Raw genomic sequence first — 17,011 nt, forward strand, 5'->3', positions numbered from 1 at the left:
TGACGAACTCAGGTGACCTAAATATCTAAGCTTAAGGGGCTTCCCCCATCCCACCACATCTTCCTCATGCAAATGGATTTCTCCAAGATACCTGAAAGCAGAGGTTCTCAAACTGAGGGCCAGCAGCATCAGCATGACATGGGAGTTTGTCAGAAAGGCGGCCCCTCGGGCCCCATGTGAGACCCCGCGAGCGGGTCTGCGTCTTCCCGAGATGGGCCGGCCCGAGTGACAGGTGCTGCCAGGGCCACAGCTAAGGCCCTCCCAGACTGTAAAGTGCCATTCAAATGGGTGCAGTGAGGGGTGCCTGGGGGGCTCAGTCGGTTGGGCGTCTGCCTTCGGCTCAGGTCATGATCCCGGGGTCCTGGGATCGAGCCCCGCATCGGGCTCCCTGCTCCGCGGGAAGCCTGCTTCTCCCTCTCCGGCTCCCGCTGCCCCCTGCTTATGCTCTCTGTCAAATAAATAAAGAAATCTAAAAAAAAAACCAAAACAAAAAACAAATGGGCGCAGCGGGCATGAGCAAAGGACAGCTGAGCTGGCTATCGCAGGAGTCCTGCCGGGAAGGGAAGACGGTTCTGGAGACAACTTCATTTTCTCAAACAACCTTAACCTGGGGGACAGGCACCGAGAAACAAAAAAAAGTACAAAAAGAAAAAAAGATGTAAAACTATATATTTTTTCTAAGATGCAAAAAAGCGATGGCATTTCAACACAAAAGAAACGTAGATGCTCCTGAATTATTCAGACCCAGGCGACTTGATTATACAGACAGAACGAAAAGATCCAACGCCTTTCATCATATCGCCCGGCTTTGTCACCAGATCGGCAGGCCCTGGTTTCTCACCCTGGCATTTGGGGAGGCCTGGGATCAGGTCAAATTTCTCTGTGTGCAATCAGGAGCTACCTGGCCCAGGGCCTCTGCTAGGGTGCAGGAAACGTTTGCTGGATTTAAGTTCTTTCTGTAAGGGTGAATAAGGAACACCCTTATCGCCAAGGAATTTCAAGCTTCTGCTTGATCCAAGGGAGGGTAAGGGGAAGATTCAGTGCCAGGGCAGGCCTGGAACGGTGGTTGGAGGGCACTGGCCAAGGAGGTTTCACAGAACCACAAAGAGGACCACGATGAAAGGAATCCCGAATGTTAATTCCTTCTACAATATTTTTTTGAGAACCTACCTTGTGCAGGCACCACTCTGAGACGCTGGGGACAAGACAGACAGATCCTCCATCCACATGTCCGAGATCCGTGGGCTCTCAGGGCTTCTTCTGCCTATGAGATAAATAGGGTCAGACCACCCAGCACCTGTGTTCTCTAGTTTAGGGCTCACAGCAGGTGGGAGGGCCAGCCTCTCTCAAGGCCCCTCAGACCCTGGACCCCTGGGGCATCCCACCTCCCCAACACGGGACAGAAGCTCCTCTATGATTCTGCTCCCTCCCTTCCCTCAGAAGACAAAGCTGAAAAAAAGCACCTGTTAGAATCTGATTCCCAATCCACCTGCCAGTTAGTTCTGGGCTCAGCTCCCATGTGAATTTCTCTCATTTGCTAATTTCTTTTCATTTTTGATAAGCCTCTGCCACTTCCGCACAATCCCTCCAATAGCTCAGTGAACACCCAAAAAAGGAGGGGGACGATGGAACCAATTTTATCATCAGCTAGTTGGAAACATTGCTCAGTAATGCATGTTTTAATTCCGAAAAGGTTCTTCAGTTTTTTTTTTTTTTTCTAATTAGGGAGCTACGGGGAGGCTTGCGGGAAGATCTCACCCACTGTGGGTGCAATGTCTCAGGGTTCATGTCCCAGTGTCTGTGGAGAGATGTTGATGCCTTTTCCACTCACTTTCCCAGACCTTGACATTTAAAGCAATTTGGCGAACACAACTCCCTGGTAATTTTAAGTTTCCTATTTACCTATACGTTTGCATGGTGGGCTGTGAACATTCCTATCTACATCTCCATATATCCTACAAACATCTCTGGTAGCAGATGGGAGAGATGCATATAGCAGAATGTTCTGCGCAGCAAAAGAGCCGCAGACAAGGCAAAAAGCCTACCTCCCAGAGTTGACTAAATCAATTGAGATACGGCCACTGAATGGGAAACCATGTAGCTATTAAAGAGAATAAGGTAACCCATCGTTGCATATGGGATGGTCATATTATCGTATATGCTCTAGTATAATTTACAATACTGTGTTATTATGTATCATATTAATGAAACACAAATTACTAGTATTTATTAAACAATATGTATCATTTATGATTATTTTGTATTACGCACTGCAAACCACTGTATTAACACATCATACATTAACTCATGAAAAATCAAAGTGCAGAGAACTGCAGAGTCAGTCCATTTGTATAAAAATAAAAATTGGAGACTATAAATACGTTCAAGCATATGAGTGTGTCTATCAACCGTCGGCAGCAGCGAGGCTCAGCAATTCCCCGCGCATCAGCATCACCTGGAGCGCTCCGCCGGCGGGTCTAATTTGGCAGGTGTGGGTGAGCCGGCGAGGCTGCAGGGCTGCAAGCTCCCAGGTGATGCTGCTGGTCCGGGACGAGGCACGCACCTGGGCTCAACCGCGGGAATGTGGGGGACAGGGAGCTTTGGGCTTTTTACTTCTTTAACACTTACGCATTCATCCCACAACCCTCGCCGAGCGTGGGCTCCGCACAGGGCAGCCGTGGACCGCCCGGGGGTCGGGCTGGCAACCAGAACGGCCACCTTTCCTCCGCTTCCGGCGTGCTTCGCCGCAGAGGGGAAACTGAGGCTCCGACGCGCGCCGTCGGCGGTCTCGGACTTAGTCCGGCGGAGCTGGGATTCGAACCCCGGCTCTGCGTCGCAGACAAGCGTTCCGCCGGCTCCCGAGTTCCGGACACGCCTCCTCTGCCGTGGCAGTGGGGACTCCCGGACCACAGCCCCAGCGCACGCGGGAACCCCTCAAGGCAGGCCTGTCGGTCGGCGGGAGTCCGCGGGGGAGCGTCCGGCGCGCGCCCGCTGGAGCCCCGCCCCGCCCCGCCCCGCCCCGCCCCGCCCCGCCGGCCGCAGGGACGGGGCGGGGCCGCGCGACGGCCGGGCGGGCGCGCTCGCGCTCGAGCTCGTGCCCGCGGGGCGAGCTCACGGGAGCGACGCCAGGATAGAGGCTCGCGGAGCCGCCATTCCAACGCAGGCGCGGTGGCCAAGTGGTAAGGCGTCGGTCTCGTAAACCGAAGATCACGGGTTCGAACCCCGTCCGTGCCTGGCGTCGGGCTTCCTTGGCGGGGAGACTTTTTAGGCTTGGGATCACTTTTCCAGAGTGACCCTCCGCAGAGCCCGCCTCCTGTATTCCGCAGCTAGAGCCTCGCCCCTGGGAGCCATGGGTGCAGAGCCGGCCAACTGTTTTCACCCTGTTTGAGTTCAAGTTCTCTTCCCCTCCTCGCCGAGGGTGAGCGTCTGGGTGGTCTGGCCTCCGCGCTTCCGCAAGCTCGGCCCTGCAGACAGCGCCCCCTGCCGCCCCCCGCGGGAAGTGACGGGTCCCCCGGACACCCGCGGCCCCGGGCAAAAAAAAAAAAAAAAACAACCACCCTACAGCTGCTGGCACTTGACTGGAGAGCCGCTAAGCTTTTTCCCTCAACATTAAAGTCCAATTTTACCCTCTCGAATGAGAGGACTGCCGTGGCCTGATGCCGGGCCCACACCCAGAGTCAGCTGCTGGCTGGCTTGCTGTTTTAAGAAAGAAATCCGTTGCAGGCACTGCGTTCGAGAGAAATCCTGCCCAGACGTGCAGCCGTTCTGACGTGAACACCTAAACCGGTGTGAGCCTCCGTTTGCCCTTCTGTGAAATGGGTCTCTGGCCAGCCGCAGGCGATTGTGAAGTCGCTGCCGGACACGCTGGACGCTGGCCGGAGAGGCGGCCTCAGTAAACGGAGCTAGGGCCGCAGGGAACCTGTTTTCTTCGCACCACGAAAGGATGCACCACGGGGCTGCTCGAGTGCAGTATGCGGTGACCTCGACCCCAGGGAGGCGGCCTATTGTGTCATCTGAAAACCGGCTTGACCTAGCGCGTGGAAACCTGTGTCAGCCTGACATTCCTAATAGAGTCATGGAGCTCCTGGTGTATGCGTGGTGGAGCTGAACTCAGGGGGTACCTCGGTGAACCAGACAGATCGGGGCGAGCTCTCTCTGATGGAGAGAGTGGGGCTGGGGATGCGATGGGGGGGCGGGGAGCCTGGCGGGAGCGGCCGGCGGCTAGACTCCCGGACTTGCCAGGCTTCCTCAGCATCCCCAGGCTTGTGGAAACGCCGATCGCTGGGCCCCACCTCCAGCGCTTCTGCCTTCAGTAAATCCGAGATGGAGCCTGACCGTTTGCATTTCTAACTACCTCCCACCTGATGCGGATGCTGCCGGACCACACGGAGAACCGCTCTTCGAAAGACAGCCCCATTCTAAAGCCACACCCTAAGCCCCGGGGCCACGTGTGTGTGCATGTATACAAATGTGGAAGCTCACACACATGAAAGTAGTGAACAACAGGGCTTCTCACACTTCAACCTGGGGCGCGCAGGAAAGGGCAGGTTCTGATTCTTTAGTGGAACCGGAGACTCTGCATTTCTGCGTCTTGCTGATGCTGGGATGACTGGTCCCCGCCTTCCCTGACTGGACAGACGGTAGAAGGATCCACACCAAATTAACAGTCGTTGCCTGTCTGGGGGGGATGTCCAGTCGGAGAGCTGTTGAAAGGCTTCCTTCATTTCTATCCTGTAAAGGTTCACATTGTTTTGGATTTTCTGGGAGATGACTGTATTACATGTGTAATTTTTTTTTCTTTCCAGAATCACTCCAGAGCCCACAAACCCAAAGATAACCTATTAGAACACAGGCACATTAGAATGATCCAGAATTAAGACAGATAATGATTGAGTGTCCTCTTCTCTCCACTGGGACACCCATTCATTTTAAAGAAGTGTCACCAAAGAACACTTAGGCTCTTCCCTTTTAAAAATATCCCAAAATATTCCTCCCCCTTAAACAAACAGAAAACCACACTGCCCCCCACGGGTAGGCCAGTATCTGTGGGGGGAGGTAACTTGTCCAGGGAGATTTTCCTGTCCTTCCCTCCAAAGAGTGAATCAGCGCTCCTAGGTGACATCATCCTAGGAAAGCACCCCCAACAATTTCCCAGCCCCACCCTACACAGGGCACCCCCCTTCCACTCCACATGATGAATGGACTTTAGAAAAAGGCAATTTACATAAGGTACTGTGAGTACCATTCTCCACCTCCCCCCCCAAAAAATTGCACAAAATATCTAAGGGTATATATTTATACGTGGAGAAGCTCATGCTATTTAGTTTTTTGTTCTTAAGCTTGGAAGATTACACATAAATCTCAAAATCATCACCTCTGGTTGAAATCTGGGGATGCCACAGAGCTGTAAAAACCAGTTTGGCACAGGCTGTCGAATCAGACACCAGTGACCAAAATCCTGAATTTGGGTCCTCTTTACACTTAAATGCGTGACACTGATTATGTGTCTGAATAAGCAAGCCATTTTATGTTGATTTAAACCACTTGTGTTCATGAATATAGAAAGCCATGTTTGGATTTCTATAACTTTTCTATGAATTTCTGAAAGTCGGCTTGAACTCCGCTGTGTTTGCTCTGTGAAGAATCGTTCTCTGGTCAGCTTTGGGTATGTAAAGGGAAAGATAAGAAGCCCCTGACGCTGGGGGTGGGAGGAGAGGTAACTGAGCCTAGATCCTCTGAGACCCTGCTGTGTGAACTTGACCACTGGGGAGAAGGTGGGTTTGCACTGAGAGCTCTGTAAGGACAGATCAGATCATGAGAGTCAGTGGTAGAAAAAAGGTTAAATAAGAATTCTGAAGCCAAAGAGGGAGCCCAGGATCCTAGCGTTAGCAAGGAAGGGCTGGTTTGTCAACAAAGGCTGCGCGGGAGCAAACTTCAACAGAGACACCAGGTGGCAGCATAGAGCAAGGGCAGGGTTAGCCTGGCTTCTCTCTGCCCTGCATCTACCAGAAACCCGTGGGAGCCGTAGACCCTCCACTTAACTTCTCTGGGCCTCAGTTTCTCCCGTTCTGAAATTGGAATGACACACACTCACTTGCTTCTCATCTGGTGGAGTCCTCCCGATGACAACATTGTAAACATCCATCAGCCAGGATGTCAAGGGTGGTCCATCCACGTCATGGCATCACGGGCAGCCATTAAAAGCAATGACTGACTCATGGATCTGGAGATTAATTTAGTAACAAAAGCCCTGCTTTTGGGGTTTTGTTTCACAGCTTTATCAGGGTATAACTGATAAACAGAAGCACCCACACATATTGAACGTATACAACTGGATGAGTTTGGACATATGGACACGCCCTGGAAACCATCACCACATTCAAGGTAGTAGACAGACCGTCACCTCCAACCTTCCTGGGTCCCTTTGCTTTTTGTGTGTATGTGATAAGAACACTTAACGTGAGATCTGCCCTCTCAACAAATTGGTTAACGATAGTCACTCTCTTGTAGAGATCTCTAGAATTTCTCCATCTTGTATAACTGTAACTTTAGTGGATGTCTTTGTAAAAAATAAATAGGCATATTTATCCACACATGTATGGATTTTTCTGTTGGTTTCTCAGAATGTGAAGAACATCCACCCCCCACGCGGAAGGCTCCCTGTCATGCTCTTGACCATGAAGACCTCCAGGTGGGGTGAGTGGTGGCGGAGCCAATCACCGATTGCTTTTCTATTATGGTGGCATCAGAGAGAGAAGCTGTGTTACTTTCAGATTCACTATTTTTGCAGCATAAACTTACAATCTTAACAACAGAAAAAAAGAGAAAATGTAAAGAGTACCAGATGTCAGGGCTCTGGAGGGCACAGGTGTTCACACTGAGCTCACACCGCATGGGTGAGATGCCAAGTCTGCAGGGAGAAAGCCCACTCTTGTCATCCGAACTGACCCCCTCGAAGGAGAGGCCTCGGGTCGACCGCCCTGGCGCATCTCCCATCTGGAGTGACATCATGTGCCTTGAAAACCTACATTAAAGAATAAAAACTGGCCCTCTTAATAAGAGAGTGAGTGATTCGTAATCATGCATGAGTTGAGAACCACATTTCAAAACCAGAAGCGTATTTCAGGCATGAGTAGCACTTAAAAGAAAATATTGTGGCAGGCCCCTGGAAGCACCAGACGTTGTTTGTGTCACATCTACTTGAGTTTTGCTTTAGCAAATCACCAGGCTGGCGCACGAGGAACACTCCCCGAGACCGTGTTCCCGTCTGCCCCCTGCTCCCCCCGTCCTGCCCTTCTCACTCAGGTGGGCAGAGCTGATTTTTCAGTCCCTGTGGGCACAGAAGAACCCCCAAACTTGACGCCTCGCTGGATGTAAGATCTGCAACAATTCTGGAAACACACCCAGATAAGAAGCCCCATCTCTTCCTTGGAGAAGTGTTGGCGGGCAGACTCTATGATGTCCTGTTATACTTGCCTTCTGGTCTTCGCACCCCATGTCATCCCTTCTTCTGAAGTGGGGTGACCTGCTTCCAGCCAATGGAATCCGGCAAAGGGGATGTGATGCCACTTCTCTTATTATGTTACATAAGATGGCCACACCCATGAGGATAGCAGACTCTCTCCCGCTGGTTGGATGAAATGAGCGGCCATGTTGGGGAGGCCCCCATGGCGAGGAATGGAAGGCATCCTCCAGCCAACAACCAGCAAGAAATTAGAGCCCTTGGTCCAATGGGCCACAAGGAACTGAATTCTGTCAGCAGCCATGGGATCTTGAAAGTGAGTCCTTCCAGCTGCCATGAGCTAAACATTTATATCACACATACACACACCCAAGTTCATATGTCAAAGCCATAATCCCCAGTGTGATGGTATTAGGGGGTTAGGCCTTTGGGGGCTAATCAGGAGGAGATGAGGTCATGAGAGTGAGGCGCTCAGGGTGGAATTCATGCCTTATAAAAAGAGGATGAGACACGAGAGCTCTCTCTCTCTCTCTTTCTCCACCATGTAAGGACAAGAAGGCAATCCTAGCGACAAACCCAGGATCCAGGTTTGAGTTGGTTTTCTCCCACTGCTGGACCAAGTTACCACAACCTTAGCAACTTAAGACCACACCGTCTTCTCTGTCCATGTCTGTAGGTCAGAAGCCCACATGGGTTCTAGGTCTCAGACAAGTCTAAGGTCAAGGTGGTGACCAGCTGGGCTATGATCAGAGGCTCTGGATGAATCTGCTTCCATGCTTCCTCAGGTGGTTGGCCAGATCCAGTTCCCTACACTTGTAGGACTGAGTTCTGTTTCACGGCGGCTTGAGGCCTCTCTTCAGGCCTTGCACACAGTGTCCTGACATCTGCACCAAGTCCTCTGCACATTTCAAGTCTTGCTTCACCTTCTACATCTTTCCATCTTTCACATGCAAGCCAAAAAAAAAAAAAAAAGTTCTCTGCTTCATGCAAGCCAAAGAAAATACTCTGCTTGCAACGGCTCCTGGATTTGGATTGGGCCCACCTGGATAATCCAGACTCACCCTCCTTTTTAAAAGTCTATAACTTTAATTACATCTGCAAAGTCCCTTTTGCCACAAAACACAACATATTCATAGGTTCTAGGGATGAAGGTGTGGACAAATTTGGGAGACCGTGATTCTGCTTACCCCAACCCTTGACTCACCTCTCCTTCCTCACCTGCTCATCCAGCTGGTCAAAGCCTAAACCTCTCTCCAGTCACCTCCTGTGTGTTGCTTTAGACCTTCACGGTTCCATCTCCTCTTTGCTGACTGGTGCTTGGACTGGTGCAGTAGACTCCTACCTGGTATCCTTTGCTTTCTGTATTGCCTCTCTTCCACCCTCCTTCCACTGTCATTTGACCTCTCTCCAACACAGCAGTGAATGTGTCACTCTCGTCATTCTGTCCTTCACAAGATGTCCACCAGCATGGCATTCCAGGCCCCCAGTGTCCCTCCTACTGTGCTCCCTCTTGCTCTTCAGTGTTTTACACCAGTCTTTAGTATGCCTTCAATTCAGCTTGTGCCTTCGTCCTCTGAGCCTGCATATATGCTGTTCCCTCTACCTATAATGAATGGCCTTTCTCCATTTCTGGCTTCCTGGAAAACTCCTACTCATACCACAACACTTTGCCTAACTATTACTAACTTAACTATTATTTTGAATCATCCCTCAATGCATTAGTTGGAGTTGCTCATTCCTCGCCGTACCACCAGCACCTTGGCTTTATTGCTTTTCTAGCACTTACCACACGATATTACAATTACTGGCTTACATGCCCATGCATTTCCCAAGAGACGAGAGGCTGAAAGCTCAAATGCCCAGAGGAGCCAGACAGATTGTGCAAATGTGTGAAAACTTTCGGGCATAAGACAACAAGGACTCGAGGGGCCTGAGAGAAACTTGAGAGTCCACGCCAGGCTCAAAGCCACCACGTTTCTCAAAACCCCATGTAAATGAGACCTAGGAATCCTCCTCTGGCGGGCAAGCCTTGCGGAAATTCATGTACACAAGGCTGTTCAGAGCAGCTTTGCTGGGAAGAGCTAAATGTCCGTCCAGGAAAACAGAAATGCAAACTGTGGAATGCTCACAGAATAGAATTAAGTTCAGCAGTTCAAAGAAATAAACTATAACTCCATCCAACTACATGGAGAAAGCTCACAAAATGTGGAGCAAAAAAAGGCAGGCAGAGAAAGATGATGCCATTTATACAGAGTAAACATGGGGCAAACAAAGCCCTATTTGTTTCTGGTCACATAGGTGGCGAAAGCATAAAGACTTGCCTGTGTGATGATGTCTACATCCAGGACAACGTTGTCTGTGGGGATCCTAGAGATGGCCAAGAGGGTATTACCTGAATTTGTATTTGATTTTATTTATGTACTACTTAAACTGGGTGGTAGCATAGGGGTGTTTGTTAATTTATTCTCTGTTGTTTGGAGTTGGCCTGAAAGACCTCACAATTAAAGGCAAAAAAAAAAAAAAAAAGTGGCTCTCGTGTGGTCTAACCCACATCAAGCCACCTAGCACAGAGCCTGGTACATACACGGTGAGGAAGATACTACATCCATTTTACAGATTGAGAGAAAGAGAGAGAAGGTACGTTCCCCAGGTTCTGGAGGACAGACTGGCCTTGGGTTCGGGGCTAGAAATGGGTGCGCAGAGGTAGAAATGGCCCATCCCTGGGCCTTTCCCAGAACCAGCCCTCCCCGGCTCACATTTATGCGGACATTTGCACAAGGCTACGGCAGTCCGGTATCAGAATGGAATTGAACAGCCCTTTCAACGTCCCCCGTGGCCCTCTAGAAGCTACCAGAGCAGGCATTAGTGGGGAGAGGCTCCAATAATGCAACTCAATGGCTCTAAGAATTCTCCCACTGTCTCCACAGCCGGCCCATCTGGTAGGCCTCTGGCCTCTCCCCAGACTCTCTCTGCCCCCCCCCCCCCACCGCCCCCAGCTGGGATGACTCCTCTCTGACCAACTCGCCACTTGTCACCTACGTGATCTATTCTCTTTCTCAGACTCTCTGTCCCTTCCTAATGTATCTCCACGATGTCTAGGTTCCTTTTGACTGGTCCCCTCACCCATTACCCTGAGGGCACATCAAGACCTTGCCCACAAGGCTAACACAGTCTTTGGGGACCGGCTGTGGGTATTCAAAAGATTCTACTTTCTTTCCTTCCCCAGTGACAGCCACTCCGACAGACCTGAGCCAGCAACTCTCCTCTCTTCCCACATTTCTTGTCCAGGATAGGTAGGGTGACCCACTGTCTGGTTTGCCTGGGACTGTCTCAGTCTTTTTTTTTTTTTTTTTAAGATTTTATTTATTTATTTGACAGAGAGAGACACAGTGAGAGAGGGAACACAAGCAGGGGGAGTAGGAGAGGGAGAAGCAGGCTTTCCGCGGAGTGGGGAGCCCAATGCGGGGCTCGATCCCAGGATCCTGGGATCGCGACCTGAGCCGAAGGCAGATGCTTAACGACTGGGCCACCCAGGCGCCCTGGGACTGTCCCAGTCTTATCACTGAAAGTCCAATGACCCAGAAAACCCCTCTGTCCTGGCAAACCAGGATGATGGGTCATTCTACCTATCCTTTCTTCGAAAAGAAGCTACACATCTCAGGGACTCTCTTAAGAGACTTGGAGACAGGCTACCACAGGAATGACCACCAGCCTCTGACCAGCATGAAGTCCCAAACCCCAAGGACATCTTGCAGTCAGTGTCACACAGGGATTGCTGCATCCTCAAGATGCAGGTGGAGACCCAGGCCCTGGTTGGGACCATGTGGCCTCAGGCAGCACTGAAAGTTGCACATTGCATTCTCCAGGGGTAGACATTGGGAAATTTCTATAATCCAGGCCATGAAGGTTGGGGCTGGCCACTCTGCATGGCAAGAAGAAAGAATTTTAAGTCAAGGGGTCAAAACTCAAATACCTACATGACCAGGCAGATGACCTAAGTGAATCCAGCCAGGCAGGAACTATGCCCTTAGTACTTTGGATACTTTTTTCTACAAGGAACAGGAGCTGCCCTGTCTCAAACTGCCTTTAAAAATAAGGAAATTTATTAGGCATTTACCAGGATGTCTAGAGGGATGGTGGGTTTCTCAAGTGAATGTTCGATCAGCTCCATCAGGCCACGAGAGACACAGGTTCCTTCCACCTCTCTTCTCTGCCATCAGCATGTTGGCTTCACCCCCTCTGGCCCAAAATGGTTGCTGCGGTTCCAGGGATCATATCCAAATTCCCCATCTCTCATTGGTTGGGATGGTGTCACATGGTTATTCTCCAACCAATGACTGGTGGTTTCCCCTGAGCCAAAGAGCTGAGCTGGAGAGGGGTGTGGAAGGACAATAAGAGAATTTCCATCACCAACTTGAGGAAGGATCTGGGACAGCCACTTGAAACAGAGACACTGTTTCATACATCCATAAGCCTCCTCTTCCTCCTGGTCTCTGAGCCAGGCACCACATTTCACAGCCCCTTTGGGTACTTGTTGGGCCTCGTGATGGGCGTTCACCCATGTGAGACACTTCCTAGCTGATGCAGTTAAAAGCTGGTTTGCTTTCCCTGTAAACCACCCCCGCCCCCAGCTCATGGAGAAAGAATGAAGCCCTAGAAGATGTCAGAGTACCAGTTGTGATCACGGGGTCATGGGATCAGGACCCCCATTGGGCTCCGTGCTCAGTGCAGAGCCTGCTTGGGACTCTTTCTCCCTCTTTCTCTGCCCCTCCACCACCAACCCCCACCCCAGCACTCTCTCTCTCAAATGTATAAATAAAATCTTTAAAATATATTTATTAAAACTTTTTTTTTAAAGACGCCAGAGCCACAAAATAAAAGGCACCTGGGTTTCTAAATAACTTGTGGGTCCCCCTGCTCCCCACTTCTTGCGCTGTGATCCAAACAAGAAATCAAACTGTACTGTGGTGAGCCATTGAAAGTGTGGGATTGTTTGTTACAGCAGCTAGCCTTCCCTGACTCATATGTTATTATATGCTGTTCTGCTCCAACCAACTGTTGCCCTGTGGGAATGCGGGCCCAGCGCTGCCAAATCTTTTGATCATCTGATTTTTTGTTTTTTTAAGAGAAGCCAGAAATCTGGATTTTTTTAAATACGAAATTTCCTGATTTAAAAATGTTGGCAACCAAATCAATTTTATTATTATTATTTTAAATGGTCTGCGGGCCAAATGAAACACATCTGTGGGCTCCACTTGGCCTGGGGCCTGCCAGTTGCAACCTCTGGTCAAAACACTTCAAAGCCAACAGTATTGATTTTTAAGTTGGTACTGGTCTGAGCGGCAGCGCTAGGTCCACGGTCATGTGGGTTCCAGAGAGGAGGTCTATGCAGAAGGAGACGCCGTTCGAGTCCTTCATGTCTACCTGGGCTGCGTGTGGAACATTCTTCCAGTTTCCTGACACAGCTTGGCCACCCTGCTGAAATTCCAAGACGTTGACCTAGCAATTCTAGGCGACCCGGTCACGCTGAACCAGGCTGACCTACCCACCCAGTCCCTGGTGCCACTTCCGCTTTGGTGTCCACGACTTAGAGAGAAGGGAGAACCCCTCGCACCTTTGAATCCATCCCCAGCGTCCAGGGGCATGGGTTCCCCACTCCCATTTAACAGGGATGGACCATTGCTATAATTTATTGAGTACTTAGTGTGTGCTCTGTGCAAATCATGCAGTTTCATCCCCTACACATTGTTGCCAGTGGGGACGCTGAAACTGGGGACAGCCAAGGACTTGTCCAAGGTCACAGCCTGATTGATCTCTTTCCATTGCAAAGCCTTTCTTTCTTTTTTTTTTTTTTTTAAGATTTTATTTATTTATTTGACAGAGAGAGATAGCAACAGCAGGAACACAAGCAGGGGGAGTGGGAGAGGGAGAAGCAGGCTTCCCGCCAAGCAGGGAGCCCGATGCGGGGCTCGATCCCGGGACCCTGGGATCATGACCCTAGCCGAAGGCAGACGCCCAACGACTGAGCCACCCAGGTGCCCCTGCAAAGCCTTTCTTAATGGGCCTTTGTAACCGGCCTCTGTCATGATGCCCCTAGCAGGCGAGGGTCTGGTGCCCAGCAGACCAGGAAGCCCAGACCCTCCGTCTCACCAAATGGCAGTTTATCTTTCTGTCTAGCCGGGGCCTGGAGTTCTCGGCCTCCTGGGAGCCTCCACATCTTCACAGATGGGACACCACTGCAGTCCCAGCACCCACCCCCACCCAGGCTTCTCTTCCAGTACTTTTCCTTCTTTCTTTTATTCATTTTCTAACAAAACTTGATTTCGCCCTGCCATGTGCCAGACAGGGCAGGGTGCCAGGAGTCCAGGCTTTTCCCGGAGGCTCCTTCTGCCCAGGGTGGCCCCTTTGCACTTCTCGCCCGGGCCCTGGCATCTTTTCCTGGCCAGAAACCTGGGTGCGGGTGGCGCCCCTTCCTGGGAGAAGGCCAGAGTGGGCCTCTGGGGCTTCTAGCCCAAGAGTGGGGTGTTTTCCGGAGTCTAGTGTAGCTGGATGTCAGGCTGGCCACTAGCTCGAGTCACGGGACGCTGAGCCAGAATGGACAAGAGCAGGCCTCAGAGGGATCGGGGGGACATCTTTTAGGGGGCTTTTAAAATCCAAGGTAAAGGCAGAGCCCTGGTTGCCTTGGCGGGACGGGGTGGGTCTTGCCCATAGGCCCCAATTTTTTCCTCTGACATCCTCTCCTCTAAGTAATAACACCAGGCACGAGCAACCCTCTCGTGAACTCCCTCAGAGGCCCTTCTTTGCGAAACGTTGTTAAAATTCTAGGAGAAATCCAATTCTCCACTTGGAACCACCCATGAATTTGGCAAACCAGTGCCCTCCCCCTTAGAAAGGAGCACAAAAAACCCAGAAGAAATCCAAAACCTAATTCTGAAGCTGTGGGAAGATGAGAGCAAAGAGGGTCAAGAAGCACAGGGACATCAAAAACTAATGATGCAATGTATGGTGATTAACATGACATCGAAACAACAACAACAAAAAGCAGCACAGGGACACCTACTCAACAGAAACATCTTGGTCAGAACAATACGGCAACAGCGTCTCCGGTGGGGTGGGCCATTTCGGGTGCTTGCCTGCATTGACTTCAGAAACTGAGTTGGCGCTCAATGTTAGGCGCAGACAGTGGAGAGCTGAAGTGCTCGCTATGCAGAGTGATTTGGAAATACTTATATAAATGTCACATAATGAATTTCCAGCGGAGGCTATATTAAGGAAAATTCTGAAACTATGTCAATGAAGCCAATTTTTGCAGCATTTCTGAACATTTTTTTCACTTGTTAGGAAGTTTTTGTTATGTCTTTTCCGTTAATGGGACTTAACACTGCAACTTTTAAACACAAAATAAAGAAAAAGAAAATCTTTATAGGAAGCAATGGGGGAAAAAAAAATGCCAAGTACCCCCTCCCTACCAGGGTATTTGTCTCATTTAAGCCCCGTGAAAGTCCTATAAGGCAGGTATTATAACTCCCACTTTACAGATGAGGAAGCTGAGGCCCAGGCTGGCTCAGCAGTGTCCAGGGTCTCCCAGCTTGTAAGAAGCAGCAGGGGGAGCCCAGCCTCTCGTGCGCCCTACCCCACAAGAGGGGCGCAGGGGCAATGCGCTCTTAATGGAGACCACACACCAGCGGGACCAGCAGGGAGGATGCAGGTGGACACCGCGGCCCAGCTTTGGTCTCTCATGGTGCCCTGACCCAGGCACCTTGAGGTCAGCGACCTGTCCTATTTGCCACTGTGGCCCCAGCATCAGCTCTGGGCCTGGCACACACAGGGCAAGCAAGCTTTGGATCCAAGAACAACTGACCCCAAAGCCTCACTCTTCTCCTCTGGAAAATGGGCAGAGCTCAGTAAGCTAGTATACTTCCCGTGCTTGGCGCATAGTAGGTCTTCAGGAATAAATGGGGACTGATGATTATCAGTGATCAGCCCTTTGCTTTAAGAGGCGTCTGACCTATCCCCCTTTTGCTACATTCCCCTCCCAATGCTATGGGAGAAACTATCCCCTAGGGGTCCCTCCGCCTGGAGTGAACCCAGAGACCTCCCCACCACAGCCTTCCTTGGCTCCCTAAGCACTGCCCTCCAGGCTTCTGGAATTAGAGCCCCACCAGAGAGAAGGGACATGAGACACAAAGCAGTGGGTCAAAGACCAGTGCAGTGACTGCAAACCAGGACCCCCCTTCTTCCTTCCCCCCGAAAGTGGAGGCAGGAAGTAGGGGTGCACCTGGGACAGAAGGAGAAGAGGGGCGTGTCTGGCTCACTCCCTCTGGCTGCGGTCCTGGGCCCCCCTAGATGGCATCAGGAGGGCCCACTGGTTGGCGATGTGTTTTCTGAGTGTGACACGCGTTGGCCAACAGAGGACAGCAAATACATTTTTTATGATCCTGGGAGGCTCAGTCCTGTCACATTGACTCGAAAAGAGGCTGGGTAGTAGAGGGGGACAAGTCATGTCTCAGTTATCTGGATCCTCTGGATCCCCTACAAGAGGGGACACTTGTACCATGATCTGGGGGTCCCTGGGCAAGGGGTGCAGGTGGAGCAGATTTCAGGAGGGGCTCAGCTGTAGGGGAGGGGCCCCCTCACTGTCAGAACCTTATGTAGCTTATGAAGGGGGTGTCACCCCAGGGGCCAGATCTTTGCCAAGTGGAGAAGGTACCCTCAGTGCCCCACCACCAATTTCCTGCAGATCTCTTGGAGCCTGCCACTTAGAACGCAGCACCAAAGTGACTTTGCAACGTGTGGGGGGGCGGGGAGGACAAGCACAACTTTATGTTTTGGCCTGAAAGTGGGTTGGTATTTGGGGAGTTCTTGGGAACAGAGCATGTCCGTCCAGCTTCCAAAACTGGGAGTTCCAAGGGACTCCAGTCATCCCAGAGCAGGTTAGGGGCCACCAAGGAGTGGTGACCAGGCGTGGCGGTCAGTCTGGGTGCTGCTCCGACTTCCACTATTTGTTCATCGGGGGGGGGGGGGGGGGGGCGGACGATGAAAATGGGAGGAACAGCTAAAAGTGCCTGCTGGCACTGTCACTGAGGTTCCCAAAAGAGGCTAGCAGATCTGGGGGCGAGTCTGAATCTTAAGTAGATGTGTCCCCATTCGGGCACCCTGCACCCCAGCCGAGGGATCCCTGGAGCGCATGTGGAGGACTCCTGCCCGCCCCCAGGAGGGAGGCCCAGCCCAGGCTCCCTCCTCCGGCCCACGGGGTGTCGGAAATGGGGAATTTCTTCCTTCCCCCCCGTCCTCCCCCCAGTTTGGAGAACCCCAGGCTCTGCCCCCACAGGTCGAGGCTGACGTCGCCGCCGCATTTCTAGGAATGCCCCTATCCGCTGACTATATTTGGCGAGGGTTTCTAGGAAGGCACCCCCTCCACCCCGGCCCCCGCCCCAGCCCCCACCCGGGCAGGCGGGCGCGCGCCGCTTCCAGGCTCTCGCCCTCTCTCCCGGGCCGGGGAGGAGCCGCCCCGCCTGGGCCGCCGCCGCCTCCCCAGCGCCGCCAACC

At 51.6% G+C, this 17,011-nt stretch overlaps 1 non-coding gene across 1 annotated transcript; it reads left to right on the plus strand.

Moving 5' to 3' along the window:
- The first annotated feature begins 3,162 nt into the window (after positions 1-3,162).
- TRNAT-CGU lies at positions 3,163-3,234 on the plus strand. Its single transcript has one exon. It is a non-coding gene; the product is annotated as a tRNA-Thr (tRNA).
- Positions 3,235-17,011: the final 13,777 nt, after the last annotated feature.

This window comes from Mirounga leonina, unplaced genomic scaffold (genome assembly GCF_011800145.1).
Source record: "Mirounga leonina isolate KUSES-001 unplaced genomic scaffold, KU_Mleo_1.0 Mir_175, whole genome shotgun sequence".
NCBI classification, from domain to species: Eukaryota; Metazoa; Chordata; class Mammalia; order Carnivora; family Phocidae; genus Mirounga; species Mirounga leonina.